Below are 13,311 nucleotides of genomic sequence, written 5' to 3'. Positions count from 1 at the left end.
ATTACCTCAGAGTTCTATGAAATCTATGAAAATCAGGTGAGACAATTAATATAGGCAAAGCACCCCATACATATTTTTAGGCACTCAGTTAATGTTAGGCATCCCTCTCCCTTACTACAATCATCATTATAACTAAGTAAGGCTATTGCTAATAATTACAGTGAAAAACACTTCTTGAACACTTACTATGTGCTAGGAATTGTTCTAATAAGTACTTTAACGTATAGGCAGTCCTCACTTTGCATTACAATTTAGGACTGTAAAAATGATCAAGCAAGCTGAAACCATACAAAGTTATTCCACAACCTTTAAAAATTCTTGTCACAATGTCAAAGCTCTTTCCTTATTTATGTTAATCCGTGAGGATTCACTAAGTTCTTTCGGATCAAATCTAGAGTCTCTCCAACAGTGGCAGTGTCAATCAACATCCCTATAGCCAGCTATTTCCTCTAAAACTCCATTTAGGTTTGATTTGAATTTCACTCTTTCCAGTGTTATCATTTTTCATTTATTTGCTGTACTTCCATCTTTATTCACCCATTCCCTTTTGATTATCCACTTTTGGAAAATGTCACATGAGTTTATGACCAGGACACAAGAAGGTCTACCACATAAGTTCTGCTGTCTGTATAAACTGAATAATAGGTATGCAGTGAACAATCACCAAGAGACTGTGAAAGAAGTGACATGGTTAGTCGATAATCATGATTCACCTCAGTTATTCACATAGTGATTTATGGACTCCAGTGCCAGCAGTGAAGTTTGTCCTTTATTCAATTACAGTTAATATACCATGGAGACTTGAATCTGAGATGTGTTGTTGGGAGACTGGCATCATTGACAATAATTCTTAGTGGTACTATCACTACTGTTCTACAAATGAAAAAACTGGGACACAAAAATGTGTCATTTAGTTACTAACTAACTAGCAATACAGTTAGGACTAGGCTTTAAGAAACAATGTTAACCGTGATGTACAGTAAATGTAAACAGCTACAAGCAATTTATTAGAGACTTAGAATTTATTTTAGTTCCCATGTTTTCTAAAAGATATAAAGAAATGTCTTTTAAAAATCATTATTTCAGAATCGGCTGAAGTTTAAACACTAATACAAATACATTCTCAACTTGTAATTTCCTAATAGTACAAAAGAAATTAACTTTTTCATTCCTTTTCACTTATTTCCTAATGTCACTTAAAACCTCTTGTCACAGGACAAAATCTTTTTCATCTGAATTTAGAATTAAAAAGAAAAATCATTACACTCAGCTTTATTTAATTCCTATTTTTATTATTTTTTTAAAAGATTTTATTTATTTATTCGACAGAGAGAGACAGCCAGCGAGAGAGGGAACACAAGCAGGGGGAGTGGGAGAGGAAGAAGCAGGCTCTTAGCAGAGGAGCCTGATGTGGGGCTTGATCCCAGAACGCTGGGATCAACGCCCTGAGCTGAAGTCAGACGCTTAACGACTGTGCCACCCAGGCGCCCCTTAATTCCTATTTTTAAACCATATCTATGAGTCTGTTCATTTCACAGAATAAATGGTCTTTACTGTTCTAATTTATTTTTTTAATATACTAAGTCAGTGCTTTCTAGTTTTAAATATTAATGATCCTTTTATTCATATTTACATTAAAACCAGACGATCTTTCTCTCTGAAAGACAAATATATCACTTACAAAATAAATACTGTCAAACTACCAAGACATTTTTTAAACTTTGCAAGTTTGGTCATTAAGGTCAACCTATTTTTGGAATGGTTTTCTTGAATGTTGCTTTGCTCAAAGTCTTGATAACTTTTTAGCTCTCCCTAAAAAAATAAGTATCAAAGACATCCCTCAAAATCTAAGGAATAAAAAAGCACAAGCAGGGCGCCTGGTGGCTCAGTTGGTTAAGCGTCTGCCATTGGCTCAGGTCATGATCCCAGGGTCCTGGGATTAAGTCCCAAATCGGGCTCCTTGCTCAACTGGGAGCCTGCTTCCCCCTCTCCCTCTGCCTACTGTTCTGCCTACTTGTGCTCTCTCTGTCAAATAAATAAATAAAATCTTAAAAAAAAAAAAAAAGCACATGCAAACAAAATAAAAATAGCATACAGGTCCAGAGCAGTTGTGTTTGCTGTGTTCTTGGAACTTCTCTGAAAAGAATATTACTCATTTGAATCATCTGTCCTGTCACAAAATATTGTGTAAATTCCCAGAAAAGACATATAATAGTAGTAGTTGGTAAGGGGTTACACAGTACACATGATGGATATCTCTGATTATCTAAGTTTTAAAGAAGTTACAGGGATGCCTTCCATCTTCTCATGTATGGCCTCTGGAAAAAACCAGTTTTCGCAGGATATTACATCTCATTCAGACCCCTCCCAATGATCTCCTAGGGGTCTTTTACTCAACAAACAAAAGTTCTTCCAGAAAAAACACCTTTATGTAAAACAGCCGTGAAATCTGACAAGCACTAAGGCCTTTCTATGCCTAAACTGTCACTAACAGAAGGAACCTAACCAAAAGTGGTACAAATGGGTCCATTCAGATTCTGACCAGAATTATCATTTTGATAGTTGTCTAGGAGCTGAGTGTAACACAAAGTGATATGGGGTTATGTGAGAGGAAAGCAGGACTTGTGAGGTAACGCTCTGTATTTTATGAGCTTGTAGACTGTTTTTGTTTTTTTGTAAAATATTCTCTAAGTAATATAATTTAGCCTCATAACTCACAAAAACCTAAAATGTGCCTTTACACAATCCTTAATTTCTTTTTTAAAGTGTCTCAGTTATAAGGCTGTGCCCAGCTTAGTAACTTTTTAAGTATCTGCTACTGCATTTACCCCTATGGTTTCCAGAATGTATTTCAGCAACAATGAGCCCTCTATAACCAACAACATAAAATCCCTAATTTGCATTTTTATGTCATTGACATTCAATTGAAAGTTTAGGACTTAGCAAAGTCATGCTTAACAATTACACAATAAAATGGAATAAACCTAAAGTTAACTTTTCTTAAAGCATTAGGTTAATACTCAGCATTTAATATTTTAAAAACAAATTTTCAAACAATTAAGCTAAAACAATAAATATAATGCTTTTGGTAAGAAAGTTCCATATGCATTTTAAGTCCTTTTGAGAAGATACAAAATAATATTTGTAGTAACACCTTCCATAAAGCTGTGAAGGGGTGCTAATTTTCAACCAAAATGCCTTCACTTTGCACATTTTCATGGAGGTAAGAACAGGAATGAGGCTAAAAACATAACTTTAGAATTTATAATTTCACATGGTAATCTACTTTTGAACTAGTTAGTGCAAACCAGCAAGTAAAGAACACAAAATGTTTAGCCAATTTGCTTTAAAATACATGTCCTTAACAAGATGCATAACACTACAACAGATAAGCAGAACGAGAGATTTATTAATTAATGCTCCCCTTTTTATAGGGTGAGAGGAGAAATTTTAAATAAAGGAGTGATTCTCAGAGTGTGTCCTGTACCCAGCAACAATCTGTAAGGATTCTCCAAGTACTCTATAAATCACACGAACTCTCATGTCCCTTAGTTCCCTTACACATCCTCTCCCTGTTTCCCTCTTATCTACATCTTTTAAAATGGTCTGCTGTTCTTTACTGGTTCTAGGTTCTCTACAAGAGAAAAGTCTTAAGTCTCACTTCCCCACTTCCCTTGGAAATCTAACTGATCCATCTCCTGTGTCCCTAAGTCTTGTCACCCCTGAAATTCATTCTTCAAACTGCAGGCAGAGAAAACTTTCTTTTTTATTTTTTTTAAAGATTTTATTTATTTGACACAGAGAGAGACAGCACAAGGAGGTGGAGCAGCAGAGGGAAAGGGAGAAGCAGATTCCCTGCTGAGCAGGGAGCCAGATGTGGGGCTCAATATGGGGCTCGATCCCAGGACCCCGGGATCATGACCTGAGCTGAGGGCAGATGCTTAACCAATTGAGCCACCCAAGCGCCCCACAGAGAGAACTTTCTAAAATGTGAGTCTGATTGTGACGCTTCCATTTTTACATCATTTAGTCGTGTCCCCCCACCCCCTGCCTTTTAGGTAATACTGTAAACTAGACATGATTTTAAAGTTTTGCAGGCTCTGGTCCCTACTTATCTGTCTAGCCTCATTTCTCACATATCTGCCCCCACATTCTCCACTCCAACAATAGCAAATTTTCAGTTCTATAGTCCTGCACCTTTTTCAGCTCCTTGTAGTTGCCTCTGATGGGAACATCCCTCAACCCTCTTCATTTGGCCAGCTCATCCTTGAGATTCAGCTTGCTTAGCAATTCCTCAGGTAATCTTTCCATACCCTTCCTACCAGTTCTCAGACCATGCTATACTTGGCCTAGTATATTACTTTTCAGTTGGTATTAAAACTAATTTGTAAATTAATTAATTTCTATATTCTCTCTTCTTGCATACTGTAAAAGCTAAGACCAGGTTGCTTATCCATCTTGTCCCCTTTACTTTTCATTCCTAGCATCTAGCAGATATAATACTAATATTTCATTTACTAGGAATTTTCTCAATTTAAACATTCCTCAAAATGGATAAAACCTTCCAAAATATTTACATAATTTTTAAAGAAACAAACTGAAGAGTTTGTTAAATGTCTTACAAATTTTGGTAACTTTAAATCCCCTTTGTTGGGCACCCGGGTGGCTCAGTGGGTTAAGCATCTGCCCAGGTCTGGGATCAAGCCCTATGTTTGGCTCTGTGCTCAACAGGGAGTCTGCTCCTCCCCTGTCCCCCGTTCCTCCCCCGCCATGATCTCTCTAAATAAATGAATAAAAATCTAAAAAAAAAAACCAAAACACCCTCTTTGCTGTTTTAACAGTTAGCTGCCCATAAGGAATACCTGCCAGAAGCAAAGCTATTATTCAAACAGATCTCCACATCCCCAATCCTACTGTGAACTATCGCAACATTCTAACCTCCTCGTAGTGGCCTCTCTACCTCTCCACAATTACAAGACAAAGATGATTATTCTCCAACATTCTACTTATCAAGCGAATAAATGGCAGGGTCAGCATTTTCTCAGCTCTCCACTGCTACTTCTAGACTACCAGTACTCAAACTTTAGTTTGGGTAAGAGCCACCTGAGAACCTACTGAAGTTCAGACTCTTTTCAGCCATCCACTGTGCTCTCATTACATTGGAGTGTGAAGCCGAGGAGCCAGAATGTCAAACAAATAAGCCAGGTGGTGCTGATGCAGCTAATCCTTCGTCTACATTTTAAGGAACTCTGTTGTAGAGAACTGTTTTTGCATACTTGTACAATGCTGACTCCCATCCCACATTTCCCTGTGGGCCACATTACCTCACTGCCTTCTTCCCCACCTTAACATGGCCATCTATCTTCTTTCCAGTCAATACCATATATTTATTGAGGGCTTTGGCACATCCATTCTGCTCTAGCCCCAACTCTTACCATTTTTCTGGGTGTTCCCCAACCTTCTGCATGCCCTTGGACATACTTTCAGAGAATGAAATGATTCTATGTTCAGTTTGCAATTCTTTCCAAACTGATTTATAAGGTCCAAGCTGAGTTTTCATAGCTCATCAAAAACATAGCCTATAATGGCATGGTATGTAGTCTCTTGCCTTTTTTTTTTTTTTTTTAATACAAACTGTGAAATACTTAAAATGAAATAAAATCTATTGCATGAGCTTGCCTACCCTATGTTGATACAGAATGATGGGTGGTAGTAATTAACAATCTGTAAAGGTGTAAGATTTTTTTTTCTCCTTAGTATACTTGTAGGAAGCCCAAAGTTGCAGTTTGATACAGGTTTGGTAATCTGTAGTTGGACAATGGGCCAAAAAAGTTGTGAGGGCAGATAAAAGATACACTAGACTAATGAAGTACAATCCAACCTATACTTTTGTCTCAAATTTCATTAACCTCTTCATCTCTAATTCCTTTCATATTTCATGCCCCATTCTACTTAAGCCGCCCGACTTCCCATGGCCATGGGATCTTGTCATCCCTCAGGAAGCAAAACTTCTGGAATTTTAAAGTCTAATAACTCACTTTTTGGTCACAACCTCCTGTATCTGTTATTCCACTTGATCAAGTTAGCAAATCTCCCGACTCATCTATTTTCTCCATTTTATCAACCCACACACACACACACACACACAATCTCAATCTCCTCTCTCCCTCCTCCCCTCTCATTCAGTCAACAAACATTTAACAAGAACTTACAGAATCACTATCTTTTGATAGTTTTCTGCCTAAACTCTTGGCCTCACCCCTACCCATGTCCCCTTAGTTTAGATTCTAAATAGTACTAAAATTTGGTAAGAATGAAATCATGTACCAATCTCCATCAAGGGAATGCTGAATTCATTCAAAGACTTATCACTGTGGAAACATTTGTATGTATCTACATTTAAACAATTGCTACTAGAAATCAAAAAACTTATTCATGATAGAGCTTGCTTATAAATAAAGGCAGAATCTACCATCTATTTTACAGGCACAATATCTTATAATTAAGATAGATAAGGCTTCAGCCCCTCATTAAAAATGATATTTATTCACACTTTTCAACAGAAATTCCAATCCAGAGTTAATTTAAAAGATGTATATATAATAAACACATATATTTAAAAACTTAATTTGTGATAATAGTACTAAGAATATATTCTTTATTTGAAAAGTAAATATTAAAATGAATCTAGATTTGCATGGGTTAAACAATCCTTGAAAAACATTTGCCATACCTCTGAAAGGGTCCACGATATATATTTGGTAAAAATGGCCTTTGGAAAAAGTCCCCATCAAATCAATATTGCCACTGATGGAGATACTAAATTTTTCAGATGTGAGTAATGCAGAAATGTGATATTAAATAATATATAGTACGGAGACAAACTGTCATCACATGCTATTCGAACTCTAGGATAGAATGGTTGGTAGTAGAAAACATGTTAAATTTGTCAAGTCCTTTTTTTTTGATTATTATATTCATAAATATATTTTTTCTTTTTTTCTTTTTAAATTTTTATTATGTTATATTAGTCACCATACAGTACATAATTAGTTTTTGATGTAGTGTTCCATGATTCATTGTTTGCGTATAACACCCAGTGCTCCGTGCAATACATGCCCTCCTTAATACCCATCACCGGCCTATCCCAACCCCCCACCCCCTTCCCCTCTGAAACCCTCAGTTTATTTCACAGAGAGAGGCTGCAAGAGAGGGAACACAAGCAGGGGGAGTGGGAGAGGGAGAAGCAGGCTTCTCGCCGAGCAGGGAGCCCGATGTGGGGCTTGATCCCAGAACACTGGGATCATGACCCAAGCTGAAGGCAGACGCTTAACAACTAAGCCACCCAGGCGCCCCAAATTTTTTAAGTCCTTATACTGGAATTCATTCCTTTATTGAGCAACTACCATGAAATAATAAACTGCTGTGCACACACTGTCTCTGCCCTAAAGCTGATTTTAATCTCTTGGGAAAAGCAGATAAGTAAATGGGCAGTTATGACACTGAGGTGAGGGGAGGAAATAGGTCCAAAACAAGTGTTCTGACCATTTCTATTCTTATGTTCCTTCCCAAATCTTCTCCAGACTGCTAGAGTTTATTATCCAGACTGGTAAGTACAGGGGAATGGAGAAACTACTTAGTTCAATAAAAGCCTTAGAACAGTAACAACAAAGACCATGTATACAAAATAATAACAACAACAACAACGACAACAACGACAATGATGCATCCTGGGTAACTGAAGACACAAGACGGATGTATCAAATCTAAGAGTACAGTACATCTTCCTATTGTTCCACAGAAGTCTAGAAATGTGTTTCTAGTCCTAACTTTAACATGTTTTTATTCACTCATTAATTCACCAAACATTTAATGAAAGCCTTGATTATCTCTTATGTGGCAGCACTGCAAATAAGGTAATGAATGAATGGAAACATTTTTGCCCTCACTTTACTTATCATCAAGTCACATAAGCCTTTGGTATAGCCAGTTATAAGGGTAATTCCATCACAACCTCAAGGGTCCTTTTCCTCAACTGTAAAATAAAGTAGTGGGAGGTGAAAAAACTAAATTACGGATTTTAGTTTTGGGCCTACCACAGAAAAAATTTCATTTTAACTATATCTACTAAGATAATTTCACTAAATCTGCCAAGTAGAACTTAATTAACAAGTAGTTTCAACTTTGTGGAGCTGATATTTGCTTCTTCTCTTTAATTCATGTCACGAATTGCATGTTTTTAATCTAATATTCTGACCAGAGCCTTAACAGAATAAATTAAAAATAATATATGGTTTATAAGTCAAAGAATAATTTGTATTCTCCTAAGATTAAACTTTACTGATCTTTAAAAAACAAGAATTTTTATTTATAAAAAAATACTTCTGCTGTAAAAAACTATGATAATACTATTATTCTATCCTCTATCTATATAGTTGTTGCCCTTTACCTTAAGAAAAAGAGTAACAAGCCTCAAAATATTAACATATGTTAAGCTGCTGCCGGGGGATTTCTAAGACAAGCTCTTTCATTACGATCTCAATTAGAATGTGAATGTTGAGTTAGCATCCAACCAGGGCCTCCTGTAGGACAGACTAAGAGGGGAAGCCAAATGAAGAATGAAACATCTGCAATGAGACACAAAAACCAGGACAGAAAACACTTACGATTTCACTGCCTGTGCCACAGTGACACCAACTGGCCAGTCAAGATATGACAACTTAATAAACTACCAACTTAATTTTATACAAGACTTCATATTTTTTAAAGTGCATTATACAGTATGCTTTAAATAAAAGCCAATATATGATTTTAAACAAAAATAGGTATAAAAGAAAGATGTATTTAAGAACAATACCTCAGAAAACTCTGGTTATGATCCAGTTTTACATGAGACATCTTTACTAGTCTATAAAATACAGTCTAATGCTAAGTAATACACATTCACACTTATTTTTCCATATGAACTTTTATCAATATTAAAATATGAACATGGACCTGAGGTTAAATGCAATTTTCCTTTTATTGCTCAGAAAAATAAAGGACAGAAAGTATGACAAAACTGAGGTAAATAATATGCCTACAAGATCTTGAGAATAATTTATTCAAAATGGTTGAAAGATGCTTTTGAAATATTGTTTTCACTCATGGTGAAAGGGATCACACAGCCTTTAATTTTAATTAAAGGATTTTATTTTTTTAAGATTTTATTTATTTATTTGACAGAAAGATAGGCAGCGAGAGAGGGAACACAAGCAGGGGGAGTGGGAGAGGAAGAAGCAGTCTCCCAGTGGAGAAGGGAGCCCAGTGCGGGGCTTGATCCCAGAACGCTGGGATCATGATCTGAGCTGAAGGCAGACACTTAACAACTGAGCCACCCAGGCGCCCCTAATTAAAGGATTTTAAATATCTAAGAGACTCTTGTGATGAACAGATTTCTAAAAAGAGCAGGTACAAACAGAAACAAGTTTTATAATGTTGAATTTCTTCAGGGAGGTGAAGTGGGGTGTACTACTTGAAGCAGATTACTGCTTCTTAAGGAACCTTGCCCACAGGTAAAGTTCTCATCCAATAAAAGGAGACCTTCAGGAGAACATCTTTTTCCCCTCTCTCACCGCCCAAAAGTGAAATAACACTTCAGGGGAATGTTCAAAAAGAGAATTTGATGTTAACCAATGAGTAAAATTACAAAGCAGCAAGTTAGCTGGCTTTGACCATATAAGCAAGGAGCTTATACAGATATATTATGGTTTAATTCACTTCGCTCTAATAAGACTCGATTCTAAAGTTACAATTTGAAAAGATAAAAACTTTTTTCAGTGCTACTCAAAGGCAAATAAAGGTTCTTTTTTTTAAGTTAAATCCTTTTTTGTTGTTGTTTTTAAGATTTTGAGAGAGAGAGAACACGTGAGAGAACACAAATGGGTAAGGGAGAGGGACAAGTAAACTCCTTGCTCAGCCTAAAGCCTGAGGCAGGGCTCTATTCCACGAACCTGAGATCATGACCTAAGTTGAAATAGAGAGTTGGACACTTAACCGACTGCACCCCCCCGACACCCTCCCACTTTAAAAAAGACTTTTATTTATTTATTTATTTATTTATTTATTTATTTATTTATTTGAGAGAGCAAACATGTGTGCAGGCGAGTAGGGGAAGGGACAGAGGGAAAGGGAGAGCAATCTCAAGAAGACTCTGCACTCAGCGCAGAGCCCTATGGCAAGGCTGATCTCAGGACCCAGAGATCACAACCTGAGCTGAAACCAAGAATTGGACGCTTACTGACTGAGCCACCCAGGCCCCCCAAAGGCAAATAAAGGTTCTCAAGAGTCATGAAGAAGTTTAAGTATAAGGCAACCCAGAAAAAGAACAGAGCTAGAGGAATTAACTACTAGGTATTAGAGTTAAACATAATATTTGTTCTGGACTTAATTACTGTAGTAATTAAGTAACAGTGTGGTATTATTACAAGGATAATATAAGGATAAAAGACCAAGAAATAAAACAGAGTCCAGAAATAGAACAACACATGTATGGTTACCTGATTAATAGCAAAAGCTTCCAGCGCAGAAAGGATAGCCTTTCAATAAGCAGTGAATAGCAATTAGATATTCATATGAGGAAAAAAAAAAAACAAAAAAAACCTTGACCCCTACATCACACAAAAACTAATTCAAGATAAATCACAGAGTAAGTGTGCGAAGCAAAACAAAAACCGTTTAGAAGAAAACATGATATGGGGATAGGTAAAAATTTCTCAAAAGGGTCACAAAAGTCACTAAAAGAAAACACTGATAAATTGTACTTCAGTAAAAATTACCAACTTTTGTTCATCAAAAGATACCATTAACAGAGTGCAAAAGTAAGTTACAGACAGAAAGAAAATATCTGAAATATATATATCGGAACAAATGACTTAGAATATAAAAACTCCTACAAATTATTAGAAAAAGGCAAGCACCCAACAGAAAACTGGGCAAAAAACTTAAAAAAGGTCTTCGTAAAAGATAATATTCAAATGGTCAATGAGAATATGAAAATATGCTCAACGTCATTAGTCATTAGAGAAATGCATATGAAAACCACAGTGAGAAACCATCATGCCTCCATCAGAATGGCTAAAATTAAAAGGTGTGAGAATACTAAGATTTGGTAAGGACGTTTAACAACTAGAACTCTCACTCATTGCTGGTAGGAATGAGTTTTCCACTCTGGAAAACTAGTTAGCAACACCTACCAAAGCTGAACATCACGTATCTGGCAATCCCGTTCTAGAGAACATACCCACTAGAAATGGGTGACCAGGTATACCAAAAGACCTGTACCAGAATGGTCACAACAGCTGTATTCATAACAGCCACAGTCTAGAAACAACCTAGGTATCCATCAACTGAAGAATGGATACACAAATTGTGGTATATTAACACAATGGAAAACTACATTACAATGAAAAAGAATGAAATACTGCCATAAGCAAGAGTATGAATAAATGTCACAGAAATGATGTTGAGTGAAGCCAGTCAAAAAAGAGTACATGCTGTATGATTCCATTTATTTGTAGTCAGGAACAGTCAAAAGCAATCTATGATATAAAGTCAGAGTAGCACTGATTACCCTGGGAGAGAGGGAAGTATAGTGCCTAGAAGAGGGCAAGAGAGCCAGTTAAAGTCCTGGAAATGTTCTACATCTTGATGTAGGTGGTGGTTCCACTTAAGCTTTACACTTAACATCTGTGCTTTTTTTTTTTTTAATCTATGATCTTGAGCGTTTTTTAAAAGATTTATTTATTTGAGAGAGGGAGAGAATCGCCCATGTACACACGTGCGTGGGGGAGGGGCAGAGGAACAGAGAGAGAAGCAGACTCCCGGCTGAGCATGGAGCCTGATGGGGTGCAATCTCACAACCCTGAGATCATGACCCGAGCCGAAATCAAGAGTCAGACACTTAATGGACTGAGCCACCCACGTGCCCCATGAACATTTGTGCTTTTTACTGTGTATACACTATAGCTCAAAACAAAACGAAAACAACTACAAGAAAAAGAACAGGCTTAGGTGGCAGGTGAATCTCTAAAACAATGCAACATTTTGTATGTACTGCATTTTTCTTGGACAAAAGTCAGCAGACTGCCTATTAGAATATCAACTCCCTAATGGCAGGTGTTTTTGTCATTTTTATTCACTATTATATCTCTGTGCATGGTACACAGCAGATACTCAATAAATATTTGCAGAATAAGGGGCGTCTAGGTGGCTCACTCGGTTCAGTGTCTGCCTCCAGCACAGGTCTTGATTCCAGAGTCCTAGGATCACTCCCTGCTCAGCGGGGAGCCCGCTTCTCCCTCTCCCTTTGCCCCTCCCCACCCCTGTTCATGCTCTCTCTAATAAATAAAATCTTAAAAAAATATATTTGCAGAATAAGTTTGCAAAACGAGCTGTTACCAAAAGTAAAACGAAGCAATCATTAACTAACATCCTGGTATAATGAGTTATTTGAGTTAACAGAGGTTTATAAAGTAATTGCTAGAGTCTAATGATGGTAACTTGAATTAGCTTATTATGCAGGTGTGTCTTAGGACTTTCAAACATAAGAAAGACTAAACCTGAAGTGAAAATTTCTTTTGTGTGTTTAGAATTTAAGGTCTCTTCCTTCTGTGAGTCAGTTTATACTAGGCCACGGGCTTAGAAACCAAGTTAAAACACTTGCAATTAAAATAAACCTCAAGTCTGAAGACACATTCATTGCTTCCAAAAAATTGCTAAGGTAAAAATAAGTGAAATTCAGTGGAATTTAGTAAAATCAATTAAAACAATCTATCTAAAACTAGTTTCTCCTCAACCCTAGGGGTCATTTGGCAATGTCTGGAGACATTTTTGTTTGTCACAACTGGAGGGTGCTACTGCTATCTCGTAGGAACAGGCCAGGGATGCTGCTAACCATCCCACATGCAGAGGTGAGCCCTCTACAACAAGGAATGTGTCCAGCCCAGAATGCTGAGAGTGCTGACATTAAGAAATCCTGATCTAAAATATCACCCTATGTTAAAACAAAGGATTTTAAAAATAAAGGATTTTATTCTTAAGCATATGAACTAGAGAGTCCTATTTAAACTGTAAAATAATTCAAGTCTCTTTCAACTATTACTTTTTCAAAAGTATGAACACTATATTTTTAAAGTTAAAGTTGTACAGGGGCACCTGGGTGGCTCAATCGGTTAAGCATCCCACTCTTGATATCAGCTCAGGTCTTGGTCACGAGTTCAAGCCCAACGTTGGAAAAAAAAAAAAAAAGTAAAGTTGTACACATGTATCACA

At 36.8% G+C, this 13,311-nt stretch overlaps 1 protein-coding gene across 17 annotated transcripts in view; it reads right to left on the bottom strand.

The window, feature by feature from the left end:
• ARFIP1 (ADP ribosylation factor interacting protein 1) overlaps positions 1-13,311 on the bottom strand; it is a 114,149-nt gene that overhangs the window by 62,356 nt on the left and 38,482 nt on the right. The window lies entirely within an intron of this gene.

Source organism: Ursus arctos, unplaced genomic scaffold (genome assembly GCF_023065955.2).
Source record: "Ursus arctos isolate Adak ecotype North America unplaced genomic scaffold, UrsArc2.0 scaffold_11, whole genome shotgun sequence".
Classification (NCBI taxonomy): Eukaryota; Metazoa; Chordata; class Mammalia; order Carnivora; family Ursidae; genus Ursus; species Ursus arctos.
The sequence above is the reverse complement of the archived record's forward strand: the minus strand, read 5'-3'. Positions and strand labels throughout refer to the sequence as shown.